The following is a 25672-nucleotide window of genomic DNA, read 5'->3' on the forward strand; positions in this document are numbered from 1 at the left end:
ATTTGATTACCGTATTGACATCTGCCGGGTCACTCATGGTTCGCATATCGAATGTTTCTAAAACCTTTCTGAGTTTCTCTTCAAAATGCATTATGTATGACATCTGTACAATGTTTAGTTCTTGTGCAATAAATAATTGAAAATGTTCCCGGGCTTAATGTACAACCTGTATTTTAATCTATACCAATATGCGCTTTACGCTTCTACCCATCTCCATTTGGCGTATTGGTGTAAATAAAAATATTAACTGAATTTTCTGTCGGTGCTTGGCAGTACGTGATGATAATATTAAAGAGGAAAACACTTCCTAATGTTCTGCAAAATTATATTTATGTGGACACGAACCACCTTTCGGCTTCACAGGACATCTTTAGGTGACAACTGAATGTTGTAAACGCAGGTAAACATGATCTACTACTTACACAGATATTATTTGTACAGAAAATACAAAAGTGAAAAGTGTTTACGTAGGATAATCTAACAATAATTACATTAACAGAAAAGGGGCATAAACCAAGTTTTCTGTGGAGATAAATGCAAAAAATGATGGGAAATAAAATGAATTTACACTTTGAAACTAGTATTTGTGACGAAAACTTAATTAACAAGGGGGAAAACGGAAATTGAGTCTAATCATTTCATATTGGGCTGGCATTCTGTGTCGTGTGTTTGTTGATTTCCATTATTTCCAGTAGGGTCCTAACTGCCACAGCTCTGCCTCACTGGCCAATACCCACTTTTTCACACCTGTGAATACATAAAGAAGTGGGCGGTTGCTGTACTTCTTAAAGTAAAATGCAGTGACGAATGGTAACCGTGTGGGAGGCTTTAAGAAAATGTCAATGTTTAGGATTGCTGGCACTTTGTTTTGTTCGGCCTTTAGAATTTGAACTAACAATGTGACTAAGTTGGGGATGCTGATCCATAAAACACTTCCCCTACCTGTATGACAATACTGACGTTCCATATTGGATTACTAGGAAAAAGTAGTACTTCGTTTCAGTTCTACAAATATGACAGACCTAGCATTTTTCAACGGATGAGTCGACGAGATGATGCATAGAAAAAATAACCTTTGGTTTCTGTAAAACAGCGTAGAATTAACTGTAGATACAGCTCAAACCTCGCCCAGAAAGTAATATTATCACATTACACAAAAGAAAATTATTTAATATCAGAACATCTTCGCAGGAAAGCCCTGAATTCGTTATTTCAGAAATTCGTCTTCAGTCTACGAAATTACTAAAAATATCTGATTACAAGTTTAGTCGTAGAATTCTGGAGCGTGGCACAAAGTTTACATATATAGGGATTACTCTACAAAGCGATACCGAGTAGAGCTAACACGTGAAATAGGCAGTAGGATAGGTGTCAAATGTGGAGGGTGCGTTATCGAAAGTGCAGAGCATCTGTTAAAAGACGCTAGTGCGACTTAACTCTAGACTACTGTTCCAGAGTTTGGAGTCCTGATCACAGCAGGTATGACAGCAAACATCGAAGGATTCAGAGAGACAGAGCTAGGATAGTATTAAGTCCGAAGGATTGTCTGTGACTTTTGGTCTCCCAAAACCCTGTACGACAAATGCAGATAACAGGTCTTAGAGGTAGGCCGTGCAACAATTCGAATCCCTCTCAAGTAGGGAACATGAGAATAGGACGAAAGAGATCACTGGGGTGTAAGGAGGCAGACAACACGATTTCCTTTGTATCAGTGGAATACGACAGAGCGGATAATACTGGTGCGAAGACCTTCCGCCGGCCGCGGTGGTCTAGCGGTTCTAGGCGCTCAGTCCGGAACCGCGCGACTGCTACGGTCGCAGGTTCGAATCCTGCCTCGGGCATGGATGTGTGTGATGTCCTTAGGTTAGTTAGGTTTAAGTAGTTCTAAGTGACTGATGACCACAGCTGTTAAGTCCCACAGTGCTCAGAGCCATTTGAACCATTTTTGAAGACCTTCCGCCATGCACTGCACAGGGGCTTCAGAGGTATATATGCATTTTTAGACTTAGGACTAAATATTTTCCAACGAAGGGCAACATAATAATTACGCTCCCATAATTTGCAGTATAGAAGTCTACCTTAACTGCAGCTACAAGCGTCACTCAATCTGCAGTTACATACAAGAAAACTTCGACGCTGCAGTAACTCACTGACAAGTTTCGTATACTGGGTAACTTTCTTAGAAAACTTGGATGACAAACTGAGGAATCTCATGGTACTGAAACCTTTCTCGTATTCTGAAGGCTCTCCATCTATACTGTGGCGATGTCGATCTCCGTCAACGGCTAATCAATCAGTATTTGATTCATTACTTCGTAGCATTGTGGCATTATACGACCGAGATGACAATATGACAGGAAAAGGGACTGACGCTATTGTGGATCAACAGCGTATATTCCACAATTCTTCGTAGTTATTTGACAAAATGGTCTAAGGTCGCCTGCAAAGTCCTCGGAGGGGCTTTCCGATGTATTGATTTACGTGTGACTTACGTAAAAGGTTATAATTAGTCAGAAGTTTCGTCACTTGTTCGCATGAAACAGTAAAGCGTGGGAAGGAAGGTAGCAAGCTCTATCGACCGTTCGAATACTGCAAGTTACATGGTGTAATACAAATGCAGACGATTCTTAACAGAGGTGCGTGATTTTAACTGCTCGGCAATTTCGGCAACAGGTGAGATAGTTCGACAAAATTCTGGTATGTACATCTTCTGGTGTAATAAACCAGAGAACGGGAAGGGGCTTAACGGTCTTTATCCTTCCGTCGCTGCTTGGTAGAATAATTTCGCAATTATTAATAAAAACATATACCCTGAATGTTCTATAACATTTATATACACTGAAGCGCCAAAGAAACTGGTATAGGCATGCGCATTCAAATACGGACATGTAAACAGGCATAATAAGGCGATGCGGTCGACAACGCCTATATAAGACGACAAGACAAGATTTAAGTGAGTTTGAACATGGTGTTACAGTCCGCGTATGAGCCAAGGGACACAGCATCTCAGAGGTAGCGATCAAGTGGGGATTTTCCCGTACGACTATTTCATGAGTGTACCGTGAATATCAGGAATCCGGTAAAACATCATATCTCCGACATCGCTGCGTCTGGAAAAAGGTTCTGCAAGGATGGAACCAACAACGACCGAAGAGAATCGTTCAACGTGACAGAAGTGCAATCCTTCCGCAAACTGCTGCATATTTCAATGCTAGGTCATCAACCAAGTGTCAGCGTGCGAACCATTCAACGAAACATCATCGATATGGAGCCGAAAGCCCACTTGTGTACCCCTGATGACTGCACGACACAAAGCTTTACGCCTCGCCTGGGCCCATCAACGCTGACATTGGACTGTCGATGACTGGAAACATGTTGCCTGGTTGGACGAGTCTCGTTTCAAATTCTATCGAGTGGATGGACGTGTACGGGTATGGCGACAATCTCATGAATCCTCATCCCGGTCAGTCTGGTGGAGGCTCTGTAATGGTGTGGGGTGTGTGCAGTTGGAGTGATATGGGACCCCTGATACGTCTAGATACGACACTGACAGGTGACACGTACGTAAGCATCCTGCCTGATCACCTGCATCCAATCATGTCCATTGTGCATTCAGACGGACTTGGGCAATTCAAGCAGGACAATGCGACACCCCACACATCCAGAATTGCTACTTAGTGGCTCCACGATCACTCTTCTGAGTTTAATCACACCACAGACGTGAACATTATTGAGCATATCTGGGATGCCTTGCAAAATGCTGTTCAAATGGCTCTGAGCACTATGGGACTTAACTGCTGTGGTCATCAGTCCCCTAGAACTTAGAACTACTTAAACCTAACTAACCTAAGGGCACCACACACATCCATGCCCGAGGCAGGATTCGAACCTGCGACCGTAGAAGTTGCGCGGTTCCGGACTGAAGCGCATAGAGCCGCTTGTCCACCACGGCCGGCAAATGCTGTTCAGAAGCGATCTACACTCCCTCGCACTCTTACGGATTTATGGAAAGCCCTACAGGAACCAAGATGCCAATTCCTCCAGCACTACTTCAGACATTACTGGAGTCCATGCCACGTTGTGTTGCGGCACTTCTGCGAGCTCGTGGGGGCCCTCCACGATATTAGGCAGATGTACCAGTTTCTTTGGCTCTTCAGTGTATCTTGTGAACCGAGTTTCAGGTAACACCACCATCATCAGTCAAAGACTGACAATTTTAATCTAAAACGATAGCACGCAGGTGAATGTGTGTGGTAAATAAAGAGTGTTTCAAAATGAATATACGGATTTTAAGACTTTGTAGCATTTACATATATAATTAATGCATCAAATGAAAAAGTAACTCAAGTAGTTTTTCTTACAAGTGTTCAGTGTGAGCACCCTTCGTCACACATAGAGTAGACAGGAGAGTTCTTCCCAAACCTTCATCACTGTATCTGGGGTTACTGTTGCAACAATGCCGTTTCTAAAATCGAGCCGGTCACGTGGTAGCGGAGGCACACACACATGATCCTTTATGAAACTCCATAGGTAAAAATCGCATGGCGTCTGATCGTGTGTGAATGTGGAGCTTACGCTAGACAAGCACTGTCATCCAGCCCCTTAAAGCCAATCCCGCTCTCGCGTGCAACGTCGTTTAACCAATCACGTACTGAATTATGCCAGTGAGGCGGTGTACCATCTTGCTGCCAAATTAAGTTATGTGGTTCAGCTTCTTCCAACTGAGCAAAGAGCCATAATTCTAGCGCATCAAGATAAGAAACATCAGTTATAGTTGCTTCACCGAAAAAGAAAGACCCATAATCTTTCCGCCGGGATATGGCACAAAAAAACATTTAATTTAGAGTGTCTCGTTGCATCTGTACCATCTCAAGGGGATTTTTTGACCCAAGAGGCGCACATTATGTGTATTTACATTTCCACTTAAGGTGAAATATCTGTTCATCACTGAAGGCAACGCGATCTAGAAAATCTTCATGGTCAGGCAGCAAAGATGGCACGTAAACTTTAGTCTGTAAGCTTTAGAGCTTGTAACAAATGCAAACGATAAGGACGTGGCTGTAAACGTCTCCTTAAGTCTCCAGCCAGATGTCACTGGAACTGCTAATTCCTGTCCAGCCTTCCGAACTGATTTCTTGGGACTACGCGTGCAAGACACTCACTCGTTCAACGCCTTCTTCAGTCATCCTTGGTCGTTCCATACTCTTCCTTTTGCGCACAGATACACAAAGAAAACAAAGTTGCTCTTTCCATTTGATTCATTATTTATAACTTTAAGTTGAATGTAATAAATGCTATAAGGTCATAAAACCCGGACATTCATTTTGAAACACCCTGTATATTATCTAAGAAAAGCATGTAAAAAAAAATTGTAGAATGAAAGTTACTTTTGATAGTACAGTCGTGACAGCAGAGAACATTAAAACTAAAGACTGAGCAAGAAAGGCGAGGTTGCACAAGGTGAAACATATTAGGCTGTAGTTGCGAATCCTGCTACAGTTAAATCGCAGCTTGTTACTGAAAAAATGCCTACGGTGATAAATATTTATGCAGCCCAACCTGTCATTTGTATTAAACATCATGAATTACAACTGCAGAAGTGGCGTGTGTCTGGTAAAGCAACATAATATTAAACAGAATGAATCTTTCACTCGTGCACTGGTTTGAAACTTCCTGGCAGATTAAAACTGTGTCAAGCGGATACTCGTATTTGGAAAATCGCTTTTAGCGAGCAATGCTCCGCATTTCTCGTTCTTCCAGAAGCGCCAATCCAGCAAGATATGCAGCAGATCTGTGAATTTTGTAACGTAGGAGAGAGATACTGGCAGAAGTTAATTTGTGAGGGCAGGCCCTAAGTCCTGCATAGGTAGCTTAGTCGGCAAGGGCATTGCTTGCGAAATGCAAGGATCCAACTTATAGAGTCTCGGTCCAGCACATCATTTGAATACGCCACAAAGTTTCAGAGCATTAAACAGTTTTAAATATACTGCAATTCGCAATAAAATAAACGGGAAATAAAGTGAGTGTGAGTGTGAGTGTGTGTGTGTGTGTGTGTGTGTGTGTGTGTGTAGGATTGGGGAGAAAGTATGGCAAGTTTGAAAAACGGAGGAACTGAAGTGAACTCAGGAAAGCAGAAGTACTACGCTGAGTTTGATCGTTAAAAACTGAGTGTTGGTTGCCAGATATCTGACGATATCAAGGACTCCAAACATATTCAACTTTCGCCCTTTGTTTACCCACTGAAGGACATGGAGATGTTTCTAATTGTGTTACACTGGTGTCCAAAATTAAAGCAACAAACAGCTATTTCCCCGTCCTGTGTGTGATTTACGACATAATCATACAAACAGATAACAAATGTCCGTACGATCGCGTTCTGCACGGAAGATGGCATTCCGGTCAAAGAACAACCACACCAACGATGACGTCAGGGCACCTATCAAACGGAGTAGTGTTTGCCGTGTAGTCCCACATCCAACACAGTCACAGTCGTGTAGTATGGCACAGAGAAGACGCTTACCTACCAGGCTCTCTGAAATGGATTGCCAGAGAAAGAATGAAAGCAGGGCAGTCGCAAATTGACGTGGCCCGATAGCTTAATGTGAATCGTTCTGTTGTTTCTCGGATGTGGCGACACTTTATAGAGACCGAAACTCTCTTCCGAAGACCACATATGACATCAGAAAGAGAGGACCGTTATTTGGCTGTAAGGGCACGACGGTACCGACTTATTACTGCATAGCAGCTGGCATCTGACTTCCCAGCATCCACTGGACGTGCTGTGTCAAGGTACAATTGTGTACAGAAGGCTTCGGCAGAATTGCCTTTATTGTCGGAGCAGTGCCGTATGTGTGCCTCTGACGCGTCTTCACAGAAGGGAACCTCTGGAGTTGCCACTTGGACGGTCGAACAGTGGGCCAATGTTCTCCCCACAGATGAATCAGAATTTGGTATGGAGAGCGATTCTCGACGGATTCGCATCCAGAAGGAACATGGAACACGAGTTCGGGGCCCAAACATTGTGTAAAATGGTTCAAATGGCTCTGAGCACTATGGGACTTAACTTCTGAGGTCATCAGTCCCCTAGAACTTAGAACTACTTAAACCTAACTAACCTAAGGACATCACACACATCCATGCCCGAGGTAGGATTCGAACCTGCGACCGTAGCAGCAGCGCGGTTCCAGACTGTAGCGCCTAGAACCGCTCGGCCACTCCGACCGGCCATTGTGTAAAGGTTTTTGTACTTTCAACATTGCAGCCCAGACAGCAGTCGTGATAATCTAATGTATAATTTATTTGTCCCATTAGTCGTTTACCGGTTTCGGTTATTAACCATCATCTAGGGTGTAGGATACAACAGATTAGTTAAAAGCATCCCATATTCATTTGAGGCTTCAAAGGAATACGGGATGCTTTTAACTAATCTGTTGTACCTTACATCCGGGATGACGGTTAATGATCGAAGCCGGTAGATGACTGATGGGTCAAATTAACAGCTGATGGTTAAAATGCGTTTTATAAAACAGCTTACTTGCCAACGTGGGTGTATTCACAACACTAACTACGGTTACGCCGGCAAGTGGAATCAGCTACGGTCACATTAACCATGTCACTATAGCGAGCATCAGACAGATTTATGCGTTCGGGTCGTACCGATTTCAGAGCGCTAACGGTTTCTATTTAACTCAACAGCTGAGACTCAGGATCGATCTTTACAGTTATAGGTCTCGTCGCTCGAGAGTTTTGTAATGCGCGAACTGAAAACATTTGACGTAAACAATCTAAAAAGGGAGCTATATTGACTGCTGATATAAAAACGGGCCGTAAAACATAAATGTAGCTCAGAGTGTATATCTCGATTCTATTTATAGTTCACATGATGAAATGTGTGAAGGATGCTCGACGCAATAACAAGTCTAGTGGCTGAACAAGCGTTATCTCATTCGATAATATTCTTAGTTATTGACACTCTAAGATATGGGAAATTCCCACAGGTGAGCGAAACCTGCCTCAGGGACAGAGACAATTCACTATATTTTAGGAAACTGTAGTAACTTGCTGGATACTATCTGTGAGAGGAACATGTTATAACACGATTCTTCTCAAACCAAGGAACTGCAATTTCTGTTTAACTGACCACACCTTGGAGACTCTTGTTCCACCATAAACGAAATGCCGTTTTCTTCATCATCGAAACAAGACTATTTGAGTGTTTTCAAGCGCTACAGCAGCCAAGAAGCAAAACGTCGACATTTTAGATACTAGTACAAACATTGGTTTTAATGTCGTTCAATTCAACACAAACGTCACAGAAATATGTCAGCATGTTGACAGTCGGAATTATCAAACGTAAAACGGCAGACTGTTCCTTTGGAGGGGAAAATACATTTGAAAAGAGAAACCATTTACTTGTTCACATCTGTTATCAATAACATCCTAAATGACACATTTAGCAAATAAATATTATTTAAAATGAGACAAGCAGGAAGGATTGAACGGAGAAGGATTAGAATTTAATGTCCCATCGACGACGATATCACCATATAAAAAAACCAGCTCTGATTGAACAAAGATGATGCGATGGCCTTCTTAAAGGAACTCTTCGCGCACTCGTCTCAATGTTCTTGTCGAAACTGTATAAAACCTAAATTTGAACGACTGGAAGGATATCTGAGACCAGTACTACCAAATACGTGTCGAACGCTCGACAGTTTATTGAAATGGACTGCCGTGTAGTGCCAGCTTCTTTCTAGCATAATCCGTGAAGCAAAGAAAGATTTTTGTGGGTGAAAAAACTGGAAGAAAATAATTTTGCATTTTTGGGTAGTTTTCAGTATGCCCTTGTAAATATATAAATAAACTGCTCATTGTTAGTGCAAAGTTCAGTGCGTAATACGTTGTTTTGTTTCATATTCACTGGATCATAAACGTAACGCCAAAGTGAAGAAATTTCAGCTATTTGTTTTACACAACTATCACATACACATCACAAGGTAATTGTTTACTACTGACAGTTCAGCAAATAAAGACATCTCTCCATTTGTTTGTATTTACTTTTACTTATTCTGCCTCATTTAGTGGCAGAAGCAGAAGCCTCACGAACAGAACTTTAGCAAACAAAATTTGATTTTCATGGATCACATGAATGATAGTTTAGCTGCAAACGTCTACGTCAACATAGTATGTACACGAATTGTGTGTCTCCAGATAATCCTTAAATGTGTTTCGCAGCCCATACAGTTAAGTATCAAAATTTCAGTTAACAAGGCCTTAGACAATTTAGTTCTTCTATGAAGTTCCAAAGATTTACGTTCAGCTACTTGTTCGTGTCGATCGCGTGAAAAACGGAGAGAACTGAATTACGATCTATGATAACATACTTCATTGTAAGAAGGTTTAGCACCAAAGAAAGAGGAGATAGATTAAACATTAAAGGCGTTTTCACTTTCGTTTTATGTTGCAGAAAACGACTTGGTTACTGTTTCGTTGCATTCATCCCCCCTATTATGGTTTACTAGTGGAAAAAAATTGAAGAATGCCGTTCAAAACTAACGCCCACATATTGCAAAGAAGGTCCTTCCCTTCTATCACGGTTTTCTCACATACGTGTCTGATTTTTGCTGCAAAACTGCATGCCCACCGCCTTCTAGTGCTTCGACATCCATCATATTCGGGTCACAGCGATTTTTTTTGTTCGCTAACATGATGAAGTTTATGGATGCACGAAGAGGCAAATCAGGTGAGTGAAGCTGAAACTGACGCCCATACTGCACAGTTGGACAAATTCTTTTTTGAGTGTATTAAAAAGATGGAAAGCCACTGGACAAAATGTATTATTTTCAAGGCGACCTCGTCGAGAAATGAAAAATCTCTTACATCTTACGTTTCCTTTGACAAGCCAAGGACTTTTTTGAGCGTGCCTTGTTAGTCATCGACCATGGCGTCGTTATCGAGAAGGCGGAGAATAATAATACGAATAGCGATAAGGAAAAGCATAAGGAGGAGAGTTGAATTTTACAGTGACAGGGTCTGAAGCGGAAGTGGCTGGACATGGTAATACTGTGGAAGGCGGTAAGCATCGCAAGTGGCTTCTTCAAGACATTTGTGAGCGCAGACCGAGGCGCATTACTAGAAGTGCTCGAGGCATATTTCTCGCCAAATGTAGACGGCTGTCCGAAGATCCTGCCAAGCTTTGTATCTTTCAGCATTTTACCGTGGCTTGTGGAGAACGAATGTATATGAAGATTTACCATGTTTCTTATAAGATGGATTTTCGGTTGTTACTGCAAACAGAATTTAGACAGAGCCCATTAATGGGTCTACGAACAAGTTGCAATACCAGCTGTAAAAAGGAATCCGTGAGACAAAACGAAGCCAGAAGGCAAAGCCGTGTACTTTAAGCTACGCACATTATTTGACGAATGAAAATTCGTGGCGGCTTGGTGAAGAGAAGGCGGAGGCAAAGCTGGACTATAGTTTCTATGTAAATTATTGGTCTCGCATATGTGAATGTAACTTAAGCCGTCGCGCTATCAGCTATTATGTGCCGCGGTTTACATTTGTCCAAGTTCGAATTTCTTCTCCCTTAGAAATGACGCTCGTGTCTGCAGCGGATACATAATGGACGTCAGCCCACTAGAAGTACGATAAACCTGTGGAAAAACCAACCCTGTCACTCGTTTAGACACTACAGAAATTCAAAGCTACGAAATTAAAATGCAACGGTGGAAATGGTGTGATTCTACTAAGAACATCCCTTCGCTGCACTGATATCCACGGACAACGACAGCCCAGATAAAGGAGCTACGCCTACATAGCGCAAGTCACTGTCCGTGCTGAGCTGGCAGTAAGTTACTTGCTTCGAGTATTAGATTACAAAACAGCTTCTTCCGGAATACAAAAACTCCGATAAGGATGATCAGAGGAAACTCTTGGAAAAACTCACAGCTTCTTGAAACTTAGCCCCTGAAGAAATATGTCTTAGCCTCATATCTCCTCTTCGTGTCCTCTTCAGCACAGTAGACTCCACAAAAAGTGAATACAGGCCACGCACTTCTCGTTTGTATGTGATACACCATAGTTGGCTTGCAGCATCACGTATGGTTTTACACGGCAGGTCATTGCCTCTGGAATGAACTATCGCGCTTTCGATTGCTGAGGTCAGGGATTATCTTGATCCCCTCCAAATCACTTCTTATTGTGCTTCACATTGAGCCTGGATGTATAAAGACAGCCAAAATTTAAGGCAGACGTAGTAATTTCTCTTTGCTGTCAAAAATTTCTTAAAGATGAACAGATACACAGATCTCTCTCTCACAGCGTCATACCCAACAATGTACGGAAGGATGGGGAATATAAAAAGGTCACATTAGCTTTAACGCCACCAATGGTGCTAGTGACCTGCACGGGGAATACCGCTGTTCGAATCTGCGAATTCTTTCCTCTACATTTAACTTCCAATCCGTAATAAGGTCAATGCAGGTGTAGTAATAACTTCATTTTTATGAATGAATGAATTAATTAATTAACTAATTCCAACTGAGGAAAGGTGATCTACAGTTTATAGTGGAATCCGATCCACGAGTAGTTTGTGGCGACTCTTCATATCGTTGATAGGTGAAAGCCAGGAAAGCAGACTGATAAATTCCGTGGTCCGACAGAGATTCGATAGCGCGATCTCTCTTTCTAGGGGCGCGCTCTACCGCTAGACCACCAGGCCCGACCCTCTCTCTATAAGGAAGAAACATAAGGAATCGACTCTGATCTTACTGACGGAATCGTTCCAACATTCCGTTTTAGTGATTTGCTGCAGCTACAGAATACATAAAGCTACCCAGCAGAGATGTCAAGTCGCTCTACTTCGACTAACGTTCTCTAAATTTATTCAACTAAAATCCACGAGGAAAGCGTCGATTTTCTTTCGGCAAATTTCCATTTAAGTTTTCTGGGGATCTTCATTACGCTTTTACACAAGCTGTACTGATCTAATTCTCACAGCAAATAAAATATTCCATTCGACTACTGATGTCACGTATTTGTTTCATTTCATATCGCTTCGCAGTATTAGCCCTAGATATTGAAACGATACAGCAAGCTCCAGAAGTTTACCACTACTCTAGTAATCCGATAATAACGGGTCCTTTCTCTTGTTCTTGCAGTTATCCATATTAGAAGAGTGCTAATGGTACACTACATGGAAATACTACCGATCGAGGTGGCGCAGTGGTTAGCACACTGGACTTGCAATCCCGCGTCCGGCCATCCTGATTTAGGTTTTCCGTGATTTCCCTAAATCGCTTCAGGCAAATGCTGGGATGGTTCCTTTAACAGGGCACGGCCGACTTCCTTCCCCATCCTTCCCTCATCCGGTGAGACCGACGAGACCGATGACCTCGCTGTTCGGTCTCTCCCCCCAAATCAACGCAACGCGGAAACGCTGTCAAATTTCCTTACAATCATTCACTGACGCAACCTCCCTACAGACGACACTTCCGTCACTGTTGTCGAGCACATCGGATAAATCATTTATGCATGTTTATCGTGTTACTCGCCTCTGTTTCCGAGGTTCTTTATCCACACTTGTACGTTGCCGCTCCACTCTGCAGTTGTCGGCTGGTATTCTGTTGCTAGAAAAAAAACTTTTATCGGTGGTACCTGGCTAGCACGGTACAGAAAGGTTGTAGTGCAAACTTTCTTATCGCCAGACTTTGCACCAATGCACTGGGTTTATTTGCTAAACCTCTCCGTATTGTCTCTTTACAGTGATAGTGATCCATTTGTCGGTTGAGGTCGTTTCGCTCTGTGACCCCAGCACCTTCAGCTACAATATAAGCTCAATTATACATCCTTTCCAGACCCATCACATGCCATGCACCGACACTATTACAGACTTTCATGCCGGACAGGGTAGCCGCCGAAATAGCTCCCCATTAGAAGGCTTGCATCAGGCTGGGCCACGCAAACGGCAATTACCAGCGTTATCACACACCGAAGATTTAGGCTGCTAACAGTTCTTCGGACACGTCCGTCTGGTTGACCGATACGGAGGGGGGACTAAGTAGGCTCCGAAGTTCAGAGGCCTGGCACATAGCACGGAGCGAGTGGATGGATCTGGAAGGTAGGTGTGCAACCGGGAAAGGCCAGCACAGCTGAGATATCTTCTGGATAAATCCGCTTGCGGGCGAGGAGCACGACACAGCCAGTTCGGCCCGGTTGCAACCAGCTAGCGGCTGGCGCAGCCGAGATTATCGTTCCTTCCGTTTCGCGGCGTTCCACAACAAAGTGCAGGCTACGCCACGCAGCCAGGCCACGAACGTCGGGGATTCCGGAAGCGCACCCAACACCTCCCCCAGTGGCGCAGCAGGCAGAAGGAAACAAAACTGCAACTATCAATCTGTATTAACTAGCAGTACCTCACTCTCGCTAACCGTACACTCCAATTCCAGAACCACCCCCCAAAGGCCGAAATTCTTGTGGTCTGTCGTACGAAACAAAGGATAGAAGAGTACGGTTCAACGTCTCGTCGACGACGAGATCATTAGCAATGGTTAACCGATTCTGATTGGACAAAGATAGGGTAGGAACTCTACCATATCACTCCAAACGAACCATCTCAGTATTCGCCGTAAACGCTATAGAGGAACAACAAAAAACCTGTTATCTATCGTGAAAAGAGTTTCGTGCACGGTTATTTAGAGCGAAAAACTCTTGGTTGGTATCAGTGGCATAACAATACTGGACCAAAATCACCAAGAAAGCCAATACACAGAAATATTAGTTTAAGTTTTTTGCGATGATGGCCTGTTCAATGAATTGTTGGAGGCTTCCGGTAAAGCGGAAGCGGGGACTCACCCCGTATTCCTACTGCCTACACCATCGAACTCACCTAGCACGTAGGTAGCCTTGACTAACCTCGTATGCATGCACACTCATCCCTTTTTCTCTTATGAATGTGATTATATGTAACGTCAACAGACAAAACTGTTTGTCCTTAGGATAACTTAGGTTAAGTAGTGTGTAAGCTTAGGGACTGATGACCTTAGCAGTTAGGTCCCATAAGATTTCACACACATTTGACCATTTTTTTTTAACAAAGCTGTTACGTACCGGTAACTAACCCTGTTGTATGATGGGTGCATAAATAGGCCTTAGCCCTTTTCAAGGACTCTCTCTTTTGTAGGCCACGGAAAACTCAGATCAGGAATAGCTTTCTGGACTAGGACACCTCAGTTATCGTTTCTTTTACCTGTGGCGATGGACTGTGTATGTGAAAAATGCCTAATTGCATTGGGGGTCCGACTCCACGCTAAACTGAACGTCCGTCTGTTATTGGATGGTACGAGGCGTGTTTTTTAAGTAAGTACCCATTTGAAATTAAAAAGAAGACGTGCTAAGATATCTCAATTTTATGTTTACATGAAAGCTTGTACCTTAATCTACTTTTCTACGTAATTTCCGTCAATACTGAGGCACTTGTCATAACGTTGTACCAGTTTTTGAATACCCTCCTCACAGAAGTCTGCCGCCTGACTTGTTAACCACTGCATCACCACTGTTTTGACTTCGTCATCGTCTTGAAGTCGCTGACCGCCCAGGTGTTTCTTCAAGTGCAGGAACAGATGGTAGTCACTGGGCGCAAGATCGGGGCTGTACGGAGGATGATCTAGAGTTTCCTATCGAAAAGATGTGATGAGATCTTTGGTCTGATTCGCCACATGCAGACGGGCATTATCTTGCAGCAAAACGATGCCCTTGCTCAACTTCCATGGGCTGTTGCTTTGATTTTGGTGTGACGCAGGCCACCCATGTTTCATCTCCCGTAACAATTTGGCCTAAGAAATCATTACCGTCGTTGTGATACCGCTCAAGGAAAGTCAATGCACTGTTTAAACGTTTGGTTTTGTGCACATCCGTGAACATTTTCGGTACCCAACGTGCGCACAGTTTTCGGTAATTCAAGTGCTCGGTCACAATGCCATTCAAAACACTAAGAGAAACATTAGGAAAGTCATCCCGCAAGGAGGAAATCGTAATGCGTCTGTTTTCTCTCACCTTACTGTCCACTTCCTGCACCAAACTTCCATTAACGACCGAAGGACGCCCACTCCGTTGTTCATCATGCACATTTGTGTGGCCATCTTTAAATGCTCTCACCCACTTTCTTACTATTCCATCAGTCATAATGTTTTCTCCGTAAACTGCACAGATCTCACGATGAATATAGATCGCTTTTAAGCCTTTAGCACTAAGAAATATTATAACAGCCCGTACTTCACAGTCGGTGGGACTCACGATTATCGGAGGCATCTTAAACACTCAGTACACAGCGTAAACAAGGAAGAATCAGACTGTAATGGCGTTAGTGCGTAGATTAAGGTACAGGCTTTCATGTAAAAATAAAATTACTGAGATATCTTAGCACGTCTTTTTTTTTAATTTAAAAACGGTACTTACTTAAAAAACACGCCTCGTAGAACTTCCAAAACAACCATGCCCGACAAAGCACTGCTGTTTTAAAACAAACTTTGAGTTGACTGATTTAGCCCACTGTCAAAAAGAGGAGTCACTGTATTAAAAGTAAGGACGAGTTGGGCAGTAGTGAGGAAGTTGAAGCTCATCTTGTCAAACAAAGATGTCCCAGGAAATCTAAAACGAAAACGCACAACACTTGTTTTCTGCTGAAACACTGGCCTTGATGAGTGAGAATAATCTCATACTAGAACGATCCCGATGAAATGGAGCAAGTGAATGGTGTGCATCAGCCTCGGTTACAAGATTAGAATGAAGGTGACCAGGAAAAAAGCCACAGGCAAGTTCAGGAGAGTTGTCAGATTGAAATAGCAGTGACCCTGCTACATATCGAGGCAAGACTCAAACAAGTGGAACCCTGAACCGGTTTACTCGAGATCTCGAGGACAAAAAACAAGCGTTTGAAGACTTCAGAAAAAATTTATTAGTGGCATTAGGAAGACTGGCAACAGTACACGACAGCACTGAACCAAGTGTAATGGAAGAGTACTGAAGAGGCCTTGATTCAAAATTGAAAAGGATAGCACCTAAAACAAAAAACGTTGATGATTAAGACGACGGGACAGCTAAAACTCAATGAAAATTAATGTTGCAACCTCTCCTCCCCTTTCCAGGCAAATAAGGTCTAAGAAAACTACCTACACTAGTACCCCGCACTGTAAAGCAGGATAGGTAGCAGTCTGTGATGCGACTGACAGAATAAAACGATAGTGGAGGGACCTATGTTTCGGAGAGCACAGGTCATAGCTTCATTTGCAACAACGAGCGATGTAGCAGGCGACCTGTGTATGCCATTGTTAAATAAATAACACTTACGTCATGAGAAATGCAGGTATCAGGTAAATCACGATTCCTTTGTAATCCAGCCGCTGGCCATGTTAAAATACGCCGCTATCCGGAAGTAGTACACCTCAGCACTCACCACAAACACAACGTAAATCGATGAAAACGATATTATGGTATACGGCATATGAAAGACAACACCGATATACACCCACCATTAGCTGAATATTCCAGAGCACTTAAGTCATTGCAAATTTAGAAAGCCCTTATGAACACAATTGTTAATCGAAAGCATATAAGCTCTTGAATCACATCTACGAGCAGGCAACGATGACCATCGAAGTTAAAAAAGATCTCATCGATGGGAAGACCTCATTAACCATTGGAGTTTTCCAGGGTGAAACAAGGTCTCCGTAGCTGTTTATCTTTGTCGTGAAAGTTTTATTCAGTGGCTTGGATTTGGATACTGGAAGAATCAAACTACGGTTAATATTAGACATCGTTCTCACAAACGGAGACCTGACATAACTAACGATTACGATTCAAGAATTGAAAGCTGCCTCTGTATAAGTAAATCTGTAGATGAATATAGGAAGAACTTGAGTTCTCGTTCATATCTGCAGCCAGTGTTACATAACCGTCAACCCAATGAATTCGTCTCCGGATACATTAAGCCTGAATACAAAATTTTTCTAGAGAAAGGCTGAAAAAAATGGCGGAAATAGGATTAAGGCGTACAGAATTCAGAAAGCTTCTATTCATCCGGATAAATAACGATTTTCAAATAAACCTAAAAATTAAACTGTACAATCCTTATATCCCATTCTTACGGTTTTACAAAATTTGATTCTAACAGACGAGATATCATAAATTTACTGTGTGCACAATGTGCAGTTAAGAGGCTAAGTTTGGCGTTAGCCCCGAGGCACTATTAAAATACATGTGTATTAGAGAGAGAAACGTCTTAGAGGCCGCTGTAACAGTAAAATGGCGTTGGGACAGACACAGTGCTAGACAAGATTCCTGAAAGATAGAGCCACGAGGCATCGAGAACACTAAAAGCATTCCCTGGTTTCTAGACGTAGTTAGATGACATCAAGGAGACTGTTGGAATTCGGTGGTACCCTGATGGTACAGACCGAATGTAATGGAACGGTATGGAAGACGCTTTCATTCACCAGAGATGGAAAACGGTTAAAGGAGATAAAAAATCAACAGGATACTCTCAACGTGCCCTTAACGACCTATGGCTGTTCCTGAAGAACCTGTGGATTGTGTCAACTTTATTTCCGACCGCTTAACGGCCGATATCTTCCCAATTGGTCGTTGCGTTTTCCAACAGGACTTGTGTCCGTGCCAGTATGTTCGGATCATGTTACTATTAACAGGGGCGCCAACATGTATCTCATTTGATGCCCTGTCCACAAAATTAGCTGAATATCAACCTTATCGAATGTAACTGGTAAGTCATCAAATGTCAGTGCACCTCGATGTGGACGACGCTAACGATAATACTTGCAGTGCGTACTAAGGACTTTCTAAAACTTATACCACGACAGTTGTGGCTATTGTGTATAAAGAGAAGACCGAAGCGCTATCATATGTATGGTCATAATACAGGGTGATTCAAAAAGAATACCACAACTTTAGGAATTTAAAACTCTGCAACGACAAAAGGCAGAGCTAAGCACTATCTGTCGGCGAATTAAGGGAGCTATAGAGTTTCATTTAGTTGTACATTTGTTCGCTTGAGGCGCTGTTGACTAGGCGTCAGCGTCAGTTGATGCTACGATGGCGACCGCTCAACAGAAAGCTTTTTGTGTTATTGAGTACGGCAGAAGTGAATCGACGACAGTTGTTCAGCGTGCATTTCGAACGAAGTATGGTGTTAAACCTCTTGATAGGTGGTGTATTAAACGTTGGTATAAACAGTTTACAGAGAATGGGTGTTTGTGCAAAGGGAAAAGTTCTGGACGGCCGAGAACGAGTGATGAAAATGTAGCACGCATCCAGCAAGCATTTGTTCGCAGCCCAGGACTCGCAGAGCTAGCAGAGAGCTGCAAATTCCACAATCAACTGTATGGAGAGTCCTACGAAAAAGGTTAGTTATGAAACCTTATCGTCTGAAATTGGTTCAAGCACTGTCTGCAGCTGATAAGATTAAAAGAATTGATTTCTGTGATTTTATCCTTGCTCAAATGGAAACAGATGAATCTTTCGTTTCAAAGATTGTGTTTAGTGATGAAGCAACTTTCCACACTAACGGGAAAGTCAACCGTCACAATGTCTGTATATGGGGCACTGAGAATCCGCGGGAAACAACTCAGTATGAACGTGACTCGCCTAAGGTGAACGTTTTCTGTGCCATTTCAGCCAATAAAGTTTTTGGTCCCTTTTTCTTCGAAGGTGCTACTGTAACTGGACTACAGTATCTGGAAATGTTAGAGAATTGGCTGTTCCCTCAGCTCGAACAAGAAGCACAACAATTCATATTTCAGCAGGATGGAGCGCCACCACATTGGCACTTATCTGTCCGTAACTACCTGAAGGTCAACTACCCGAGGCGATGGATCGGCCGCCAGGCAGCCCGTGACAGAGCACTTCATCACTGGCCTCCAAGAAGCCCTGATCTTACCCCCTGCGATTTTTTCTTATGGGGGTATGTTAAGGATATGGTGTTTCGGCCACCTCTCCCAGCCACCATTGATGATTTGAAACGAGAAATAACAGCAGCTATCCAAACTGTTACGCCTGATATGCTACAGAGAGTGTGGAACGAGTTGGAGTATTGGGTTGATATTGCTCGTGTGTCTGGAGGGGGCCATATTGAACATCTCTGAACTTGTTTTTGAGTGAAAAAAAAACCTTTTTAAATACTCTTTGTAATGATGTATAACAGAAGGTTATATTATGTTTCTTTCATTAAATACACATTTTTAAAGTTGTGGTATTCTTTTTGAATCACCCTGTATTATGGGCCATTGGTGTCTCTGTGAAATCCGGTAAAACCTCTAGAAAGTATGCGTATATCCTTTTAATTCTATTAAAATTTAAGGGAGCAATTTACAGGAGCGACTACGTCGTGCAGGCAGAATTATTTATGATAAGAGGAAACCGAGAACAAAATTACCAAGTCTTCCTCGACCGCTTCGGTATTAAAGATGTTCTTCGTGAACTTGTTGCGTCAAAACTAGAAAAATCAGCTGTGACCGAATGCAACTTTATGAAAATATAGAAAACCTTGTTTGAGCAGAAACGGCTTATAGCACATGTTTCAAATATCTGAAACTTTGTCATCAAGAGCGCTGTGGAAAACTGAATATGCGTTAACTACTCTTTTAGATACACGGACTACGAATTCTGTAATGTATGGAGGCATACGATTGATACTGAGAGGCTGCTAATGCAGATTGGGTGTAACGTCCCGTCAACATTGAGGTCAGTAGAGACGAAGCACAAGCTCGGATTGTGTCTGGGATGGTTAAGGAAATCGGCCCTGCCCTTTCAAAGTGAGCGATTTAGGGTTGGGTTGTTTGGGGGAAGAGACCAAACTGCGAGGTCATCGGTCTCATCGCATTAGGGAAGGACGAGGAAGGAAGTCGGCCGTGCCCTTTCAAAGGAACCATCCTGGCATTTGCCTGGAGCGATTTAGGGAAATCACGGAAAACCTAAATCAGGATGGCCGGACGCGGGATTGAACCGTCGTCCACCCAATTGCGAGTCCAGTGTGCTAACCACTGCGCCACCTCGCTCGGTGTGAGCGATTTGGGGAAATCACGGAAAACCTAAATCAGGATGGTCGGACGCGGGATTGAACCGTCGTCCTCCCAAATGCGAATCCAGTGTGCTAACCACTACGCCACCTCACTGGGTGCCTGGCTGCTGAGGAGTATGCTCCTTAGCCTACATCGTGATGAGACGAATGACGATGCGGGAAACCTAACTCCAATGACGATGCGGGAAACCTAACTGGCTGTATGGCGCAGCAATGCCAAAGGCCAAGTAAATAAAATGTTTGAAGAAGGTTATAATTTGTGGAGGCAATGTTAAATAATTTTCAGGGATTTTTTTGGGCTAAATTGTACACTGTCAGAAAAAAGTGCAACATCCCAAGGTCAGTCATTTTATTAAGTGATGTGATGGGCAGCCTATCATTGTAGCAGTACATGATAAATTCAGACCAAATGAAACATACGTCACGGTAAAGGGTGACCAAACATAAATACACAGCTACCTCCCTCCCTCCCCCCCCCCCCCCCCCACCCTCCTTCCTGGCGGCAACGCAGACGTGTATTCTCGCACGCAAACTATCACGAAGATGCCGAATTGAATCCTGCAACAGACTTCCCAAGCATCTTGCACATTTCGTTGCAATTCGGTAATGGTTCTTGCAGTCTCTGGAGAACGAGTACGTTCCCACTTCGCCGTGTCCCATACGTGTTCGACCGGCGAGAGATCTGGTGATCTTGCTGGCCAGGGCAGTAGGTGTACACCACGAATAGCACGCTGCGTTGCAGCGCCCCTGTGTGAAAGTGCATTGTCCTGCTGAAAGGTCACCTCACTTTCCTGTCGAAGGCACTAGACCCCAAAATTGCCACAAGAATATAAGCAATACAGCAACTGCTAAATCCATAGTACTGACTCACTATGATCGGCCACGTAATGTTACAACTGGCTAAATGAGAGGTGTAGCGGATCACGTGAAATCACTTCTAGAAATGTATGAGAATTCTGTAATGAATAAAAACGCTGTACTCCGGATTCCGGTGGGGAATACGGCCGCAAGTGCCCCTGTTGTCCCCCTCACCACCCCTTGAGCCCTCTTGTGGACGCATCGGCATTTGAATACGTCCAGTTTCTTACCAGTGCAACTGGAATGAATGAGGCCACAAAGAAATAAAATCCTCCGTGTTCTCGCGACTGGCCGGACAGGAAAGGAATTTCGCCGTGACACTATAGGCAATGTTCAAACGTCTATAACAACAATTGTCATCGCATGATTACAGTTTACATTGAGTACTTGCAGTAGGTGTGTACTGGTGCAAACTACAGAGCCTAGGAAATGAGTTCTTCCGCGAAGACTGTAGGCAGTTATGTGATCAATCGTGATACTGACAACACAATCCGTATGTTGTGTATTGTCTTATACATCACCTACGCTGATTTTCTGTTATTCCAGTTGTTATTTGATGGCATCTAGATGACATCTCAGGCATTTCCCAATCAGTTTTCTTCACCAATTCTTGTTGAGCACGAGGGAGTGCTGCAAAAGATTCCGAAGACCAAGGGTTAGCGAAAAGAAATCACTCAATACCCTGAACAACCTCTCGAAAAGTTTAATCGAAGAAAGTGCTTCAACTCAGACATGCAGGTAACATTGTCTTTTCTACGCGAAAGTTCGCTGCATTATTATCTAATATGGGAAAAAAACGAGATTTCTTGCACATCTATGTCACTGAATATTTACTCATGATAAACCACTGACAAGGTTTCGAAACTGACTGCTGATGAGAAAAGATTGAAATTCGAGACAGAGTACATATCGAAAACAGCTGAATGCAAGTCTTTTAGCGAATGCGAGGCTCGCCTTAGAGTGAGCTCTCCCAGAGTGAAGGGGCAGTGAGTAACTGAGAAGCTGGCAACGCCAGACCGCAGCCGCGACCGCAACCGGAAACATCCAGTTACTTATTAAGCGCGGGCTTCCGGCCTCTGGCCTCATCAACGCAATGCCGACCCGGAAGGAGCAACGAGTTTCTATTCTTAGCTGCCAGGGAGCAGCACGCCACCGATGAGGCAACACACAAAACCGTCGCCCAGCTGTAACAGATACAGTATTACGATGATGATCTACCAGTTACATGAGTTTTAGTGCGTAAATCACAGTGAGCTCATTTCGGCATATTGCCATCACAGGTGTTCTGTAAATACCTAAATACGTGACAGTTTTGATATTGTAAACTATAACTACGATCGTAAAGGCATTATAAATTCGATTGGTGTTTTTACCTTACGTGTAATATCGATGCTGCCATATGCTGATTTTGTTGGAATTTGTATTTAGATGTTACTAGGACGTTCGTTGTAGACGTACTGTTATATCTTATTTTTAGAAATAGTTTAGTCAGTTTCTATGCGTTATTTTCCTCTGACGGCCTGGATGACGGTGGATCAGCGATATTACGTGTTTACATAGTTATCTCTAGAAGTAGGTGATCTTTCCAAGTAAAAAACAATCAGAACCAATCACCTATTTCTTCTAACTACGTAAACATGTATAGCGCTGATCCTCTGTCATCTAGGCAGTCACGAGGGAAAATAACACACAGAAACTGACCGATCTAGATCTAAAAACTGGATGTAACAGTACTTCTACAACGAACGTACGAGTAGCGTCTAAATACAAATTCGAACAAAGACAGCATATGACAGCATCTATATTACATGTAAGGTAAAAACACCAGTCGAATGTATAATGCCTTTAAGATCATAGTTACAGTTTACACTATGATTATCACCTTTTTTATATATTTACAGATCACCTGACGATGGCATTATGCCAAAATGAGCCCACTGTGATTTACGCAATACAGCTCATAAAAAGAGCAGTGTAACTAGTATGCGATTATTATAACCATGTCTCATGCGCATTTTTCAGTCATGTTCGGTTAAGTTACAGGATGCATGTTTTCACTGTTGAAACTAAGGCAAGTCGGAATGCACGGCACTTATGCAGTTTAGGGGGTACATGCGCTGATCACGAGAAAAGTACCTATTTTTGAAGGAAACTCATATTTCTGAAGATATAAGCATATATATGCACAGAATACCAAAAAAAATTTTAGTTCAAAAACCGTGTGTTACAGTCATATCTGATGCGCTCGTCACCAAAAGAGTACTTATTTTCATATGGATGCAAAAAGAGATCAATTAACTGTCTCAAATTTTTTTTATCAAAAATGATGTATTGCATATGTACGCACGGAATTTCTTTTTGCAAAAAATATGGAATTAATAACAAAATTCTCAAAAAATCATATTTGTTTATTTTGCACAGATATATATTAAAGCTCGAATCACAGATCAGATCAAAACAGCTACCTCAAGTTAATTTGCAGCATTAGGATAGATTTTTCGAACATGCTCAAAGAAATTGTGGAATGGATTTTCCCCAAAACGTTGACGCCAGAAAAATTCCGCCAGGTAGTTATTCAGCATAGCACGGTGAGTTCCGAAACGCCTTTTGTTTTTTCTTTAGCTTTTTGCCAAACTGACTCCACGTGATTTGCGATTGCGTTTGTAAAGGGATCGACAAAATAAAGCGGACGATTAACATTCAGATGATTGTAGCCCAAGTTACCTATGGTGTTGTAAGCTAGTCACATATCAGAAACTACTGTGGTTCCAGGCAAAACATACTGTTCCAAAATTTGCAGCAAATGGGTAGCATCACGTCGTGGCACAGCAACCATAAAGCTTTGCTTCGTCTCAACGTCATAACCACCGAAGACCCATTGCTCCCGCACCGTATGACCTCGATGGTACTTACTCCTGACGAAGCAGCTCTCGTCTATTTCAACATATATGATTGTATCTTCAGAAATACGCGTTTCCTTCAAAAATAGGTCCTTTTCTCGTGATCAGCGCACGTACCCCCTAAACTGCATAAGTGCCGAATGCACAAACGACCGTCTGCCACTGACTGGCATCGGACAAAAATATGGAAAAACAGCGAAAAACGCATGCTTCAATATAAATGCAGATGCCAGCCACGCCTACAGGTTGTTCTGTTGTATTTGAACACGAACGGCACCTTTGCAATGGACTCGGTACGTTGCACGTTTAGTCGTGATCAGAACAGTGTTGTGTGTAGAGGTAAGTGTGTTGTGTCGCAGGTAGTGAATTCGAATTGGGGCAAATTGTTGGTGCTTGCACGGTGCCGTGCTTCCACAACTAAGGCAGGTGCAGTGTTTGGTGTTTCAAGAGTTATTATATCAAAGATTCATGCCACATACAGGGAAAGCGGAAAAACATCGTCCAGTAAGTCATAACGCGTACGAAAGCGTGTGTTGAGCGATAGTAGCTGACACGCACTGAAGAGAATTGTGACGACAGCTATAAAAGTCACTGCAGAACACAATGTCGCACTCGCATACCCTGTCAGCACAAAAACAACACGGAGGGAGGCTCCGTAAGCAGAGAATTGCAGCGCTAGCTGGAATTCCGAAACCACTCATCAGTTTCGCAAATGCCTGTAGCTGGAAAACGTGGCGCCATAAAACCTAGCCTATGGAGCAATAGCAGAAAGTCATTTGATCAGATGAGTCTCGTTTCATATTGTTTCCCACTTCTGGCCGAGTTTATGTCCAAAAGCCGGCCGAAGTGGCCGTGCGGTTAAAGGCGCTGCAGTCTGGAACCGCAAGACCGCTACGGTCGCAGGTTCGAATCCTGCCTCGGGCATGGATGTTTGTGATGTCCTTATGTTAGTTAGGTTTAACTAGTTCTAACTTCTAGGGGACTAATGACCTCAGCAGTTGAGTCCCATAGTGCTCAGAGCCATTATGTCCAAAGAGTGAAACATGGCCGTGGGCCCCATGATTACTACGCAAGGTCACATTACTGCAAAGGATTATGTGACCATTTTGGCTGATCACGTTCATCCCATAGTACAATGTTTGTTCCCCAATGGTGATGTGTTCCAAAACGATAGGACTCTGTTCACACAGCCCACACCATCCAGGACTGGTATTGTGAGCACGAGGATGAATTGGCACTTCTCCCCTGGCCACCACAGTTAGTTAGTTAGTTAGTTGGTTGGTTGGTTGCGTGTTCCATTGATCAGTTGCATGGTACGGAAGGCATTATGATGTGGAGCGTGTCAAGTGCACAAGAAATGCCCATATGAAACAAGATTTTTTAATGTATATATTAAAATGCAGAGTTGAAGACTGATATTTCTGTTATTTACCCCATTCCCTTAAATGGCACAAAATGCATATACTATATTTATAGATTTATTTATTCCTATTCAAGAATTCATCTATGGTATAGAAGGAGTTGTCAAGGAGATATGATTTCAATTAATTTTTGAAGCTATTCCTGCTCTCTGTCACACATTTTATTTCATCTGGTAATTTGTTGAAAAATTTTTAGCAGCATATTTTACTCGTTTCTGTGCCAAAGATAGGTTGAGTAAAGGATAGTGTAAGTCTCTCTTTTTTCTGGTATTATAATCAAGAGTGTCGCTGTTGTTTTTAAACTGGCCCATGTTGTTGAGAACAAATTTCACTTGTGAGTAAATGTACTGTGAGGCTGTTGTGAGAATTCCCAATCTTTTAAAAAGATGCCTACAAGATGTTCA

General features: G+C 42.8%; 1 protein-coding gene across 5 annotated transcripts in view; it reads right to left on the reverse strand.

The window, feature by feature from the left end:
• Nucleotides 1–25672, reverse strand: part of LOC124722065 (transcription factor CP2) — an 881222-nt gene that overhangs the window by 124078 nt on the left and 731472 nt on the right. The gene's annotated exons all lie outside the window — the stretch shown is intronic.

The sequence above is a fragment of the Schistocerca piceifrons genome, chromosome X (genome assembly GCF_021461385.2).
Source record: "Schistocerca piceifrons isolate TAMUIC-IGC-003096 chromosome X, iqSchPice1.1, whole genome shotgun sequence".
Lineage (NCBI taxonomy): Eukaryota > Metazoa > Arthropoda > Insecta > Orthoptera > Acrididae > Schistocerca > Schistocerca piceifrons.